This window comes from Haliotis rufescens, unplaced genomic scaffold (assembly GCF_023055435.1).
Source record: "Haliotis rufescens isolate VD_foot unplaced genomic scaffold, xgHalRufe1.0.p SCAF_47, whole genome shotgun sequence".
Taxonomy (NCBI): Eukaryota; Metazoa; Mollusca; class Gastropoda; order Lepetellida; family Haliotidae; genus Haliotis; species Haliotis rufescens.
In genome coordinates, this window is record NW_025964190.1 from 3,153,451 (window position 1) to 3,158,146 (window position 4,696).

Below are 4,696 nucleotides of genomic sequence, written 5' to 3' on the forward strand. Positions count from 1 at the left end.
CCAAAATCTCTTAAAACTAGTATTATTGACCCATTACATAAAGATTCTGTCCACAGGTGCGAAATGTTATTTACTATCATCAACCAAGAAGCTATCTTAAGAATCCATTAATTGTAGATTTTAAAGGCATTATCCCACCTCTGGTCAAGGTGATGTGAGTCATAATATAGTCAAAAACCTCTTAAAATTAGAAACATTGACCCATTACATAAAGATTCTGTCCACAAGTGTGAAATGTTATTTACTATCTGCAGCCAAGAAGAAATCTTAAGATTCCATTAACTGTAGATTTTCAAGGCATTATTCTACTTCACCTTTTCGCGAACACGCGGGTATCATAACTACAGTCCGTTTGACTCCAAATGAGAACGATGAATTGCAAAATAACTCGAAATCCAGAAAGTGTATGAAACATCAATACCGTACTTGACCATGAATACTCTGTACCCAACAAAATCTGAAATTTATTTATTTTAAGACCCATGACGGATGAAGTTCTTTAAGATACTATCATGTAATTTTGTATCGAAATGTGTACATGACACGTAGGGGGGACAAACCGTGGAAGGCACAGCGCAAGCACGCATGCACTGCACGTTCTGTGGTAGGGGAAATGACAGAGCGTTAGAGGGGCCGTCTCATGATAATTTCAGTCGCAATCTGACTCGCTCATGCCATAGATCTCGTCGTCGGAACTGCTGGTGCCTGAACCGACTGCCACTATTATAGGTTGGACTGTTGCTGGCCGTAGTCCATCTCGTGACCAATAACGTGGCTCTATCTCGTCAACGACTGTGGCCACACAACGCCTCCATGTTTCTACTGTTACCCGACCAAGGGATTCCTTTACGAGTTGTTCAACGTCTCGTAATTTGAACGTTGTGTTCGATCGTCCAACGTCACCCTTGACGATGCCCCATACCAACTCGATTGGATTCAGGTCGCAGTGATAAGGTGGCAGTCGTAAGACAGCGTGACCCTGACCTTTGTTGTCACTGTCAACTTTATACACGGGGTCAGGTTTCATAGTTTTGATTATGTCATAGAGCTGTGGTTTCGTCGCTCTAGAAGGAAAGGTAATGTTCCTCCGTTGCAGCCAAGTAACCATGTCTCCTTTACGGTTATTAGAGGTTGGAGTCTTGCTTTCTGGATCCTGCACACTATGATACGGTGCATTGTCCATGACAATGAGAGACTTGGTTGGCAAAGCAGGGACTAATTTATCTTTCACCCACTCCAGAAATAAATTGCCGTTCATTTCTGTGTAGTAGTCCCTGTTGTCTTTAGCCTTGGCTCTAAAGACGAGGTCACAGTCTGGGAGAAAACCCTGACTAGCAGAACCAGCATGGAGAACTATGAGTCTTTCTCCCTTTCCCATTGGTAACTTTCTACCAGACTCCTTACAGTCACCACTGGGTACCCACTGACTGCTGGCTGTGTGTGACACATTTACCCATGTCTCATCTAAGAAGCTCATATAATTCTTCACGTTTCTGCTTGATGGTACGAAGGTAATGATTTCGGAGACGAACAATGTCAGACCCTTCACACAACACAGTCCTATTTTCTCCAGTTATCTTTTTGTATTTGTAACCAAATGTATGCAACAGCTGTCATAGTTTGTACTTTGTAACACGTAAATCATGGTCAGTTTCAGGGTGTTTCTTCAAAAGTCTTAGGGACAGGTACTTATTCTCTGAGTGCAGTTTAACAATTGCACGTCTGACTTGATCCCTCTGAAAACTGTCTAATTTATCAACCTTGCTGGTTTTGACATGTTCCCTACCTCCTTGACTAACAACATTTTAAAGTTTCTGAGGGGACATACCAAGAGCTTTTGAAGCTCGTTTCAAGAATTTATTAATTGCATAAAAAGGCTTTGCTCTTTCTGCTTCACTTCTAAAGAAATCATACACATTAAACATCAACTGTTTAACATCTGCTGAGTAGCGCATCTTGTCATTGAATGAACACGGTCACTGTGTAGCACGTGCAGACCGTGCTTGTGCTGTCCCTTCCACGGTTTGTCCCCCCTACGTGTCATGTACACATTTCGATACAAAATTACATGATACATATGTAGTTTCTTAAAGAACTTCATCCGTCATGGGTCTTAAAATAAACAAAATTCAGATTTTGTTGGGTACAGGGTATTCATGGTCAAGTACCGTCTTGATGTTTCATACACATTTCTGGATTTCGAGTTATTTTGCAATTCATCGTTCTCATTTGGAGTCAAACGGACTGCAGTTGATAGTGATTTATAAACACAAGCTAAATGTACATTAGGAATGCACTCTGCTTTTAGCAGAGACTTCTTATGATGATGGAAATGGTTTACAAATATTTTGACATGGATCGATGGAGGTAGTTGTTGCGAGTAGTAACTAGTTCGGTGAATTACGTAACTGATATGATATGAATAATGATGAGTTGAATCGGCTACGACTCAGACAGGAAGTACTTGCGAGATCGGTTTTAGATCATCAGTAATGCAACACCATCTCAGATTATAGTTCCAGCTACGGCTGAACAAAGATCTGAGGGCATGCATAGGTCACGGAAGAACGACCTCTCGCGAACTTCGACCGACCAATGAGAATTGACAAGAAGTGACAATCAGAAGGCAGCCTTCTCGAGCTACACGGTAGAAAATGACGCCTTCCATTTCAGACCACAGGGCCATGTAACTAATAATAATAACAATAACAAACTCGCAAAAAAAATCGTAGACGAGTCCGAAGGCCGAGCCTTTGGCATCGTCTGCGAGCTCTTTTGTTACTATTATTAGTTACGTGGTCCTGTGGTATAACAGATGGCTAAGACGCAGTACTTTCCACGGGTTATGCAAAGTCTCTTCCGTTCAAATATTTATCCCATTAAAGCGAGAGAGACCCTGATTTTGCCGGATTCGGTCGTACAGGCCGTATAACTGTCGTTCGGAAGACCTCGTATTAACCTTTTCGGGGTTGCATGATTAGAACACGCATTCCAAATGTCACTTCCTGATCTGGTAAGCGATGCTCTCATTGGTCTGATGAAAGGTCGTTCTGATTGAGACCCGTAATGATATAGCGGTATAACGAGAACCAAAGAACTGATTTTAATGAAATTGTGGTTTCACCAACTTAGATATTCAATCAATATATAGTAGTGGTTGTCAATAATACACTGTAAAAAGGGAATTCGGTCTTAATATTTGACACCTTACTTCAGTTCTTCCATCTTGTGTTGGCTGCATAAACCCATTACATCTCTTCACAATTATCCCCGTGTGTGCGCGAGTTTGGCCGAACAGCTTTGAACAGTATTGCAATATATTACTCCAATTTCGATAAACATATCCTTTTCTATCATACACAAAACTGACTAGACTGAAGTCTAGTGAATATTTAAATATGTCCTATCAAAAGTTGAGTAGCTTATTATAATGAGACAGAAGTGTTTTGATAGGCATTTAGAAGTAATAAGCGCCCCTGGCGATATTTGGTAATATATTGGCTAGTGATCAATCCTAATTAGCACCCCTTCCGATGATCAATGTACACTTATTTATTCGTGTATAATACGCACTCGTGTGTTATATGCATCCTTAATTATGGGCAATTAAATTCTGGAAAATATGTCTGTCGGGTATAATACGCAGAGACTTTTCTTTTGTATCATTTCAGGCTGTCAGCATAAACCACGAAATTTACAATCTTTAAACTGTTTATTATCTCACCAAAATTCTAATTCCAAAAAGAACCCCCTATTTCTGATTTTGAGAGGGCCCTGGGCGCTTATTACCTCGAGTGAGTGACTGTGTGTGAGAGTGAGTGAGAGAATAAAAGAAGTTGCTTTCCATCAAAAGTGTCATGTATTCATATAATGAGAGGTAGGGCCAAAGTGACAGAAGCCGTCACATTCATTACTTTCTTGAAGACGAACAGTGTTTTCTCCAACAGATCAAAGCACAACTTCTCTTTACCCAGGGAGTCTCAGTGAGGATCCTCTGTAGTCTCCCTGCTTAAACAAAAGACAAAAGGGTTGTTTTTTTTCTCAGCTTTATTGCATTCAACTATAAACGTTCAAAATGCCCAGATGTAACACTTGGTCATGTAGACAACTTTGGCTTGCTCCAGAGAGAATAGGTCATGGTAATGTAGTTTGCTCACTTAACAGATATTCACCATGGAAGAGCCATTCGAAGGTAATATACTAAGTATGCAACCATCACCCTGAAACCTCCCAATGCTGTGCCTTACAGTACGGACACAAACCATGAACCATCTCAATGTGAGTGATTATATGAAGGCATCAGGACTCTCCATGGCAATACTTGCATACATATTAATCACTAACTCATTTTGGGAAATAAATTACACAGCATATGTATCTGAAACTATCAAACTGGTTCCTATGTGTATGCTCTGAAAGACATCTGTAACAGATACAGTACCCCTCTCTCAAAGCTGGGATACACTGCAGTAGTAAGCACGTTCACATACCCTGGAAGTGACTAGCATGTAGGCACTGTTCAAGAGTAGGCAAGAAGCCTCTTAAATGATTACAACAAAATCTTAGTACCATCCTCTTTGAATGATGGCAAGCATTCAAAAATATGAAGGCCTTCAAAATGGCTCTATACATCTCTAAGATCTAAAGTAGATGAAATCAAGTTTTTTCTAATGATATCACATTTTGATATTCATGT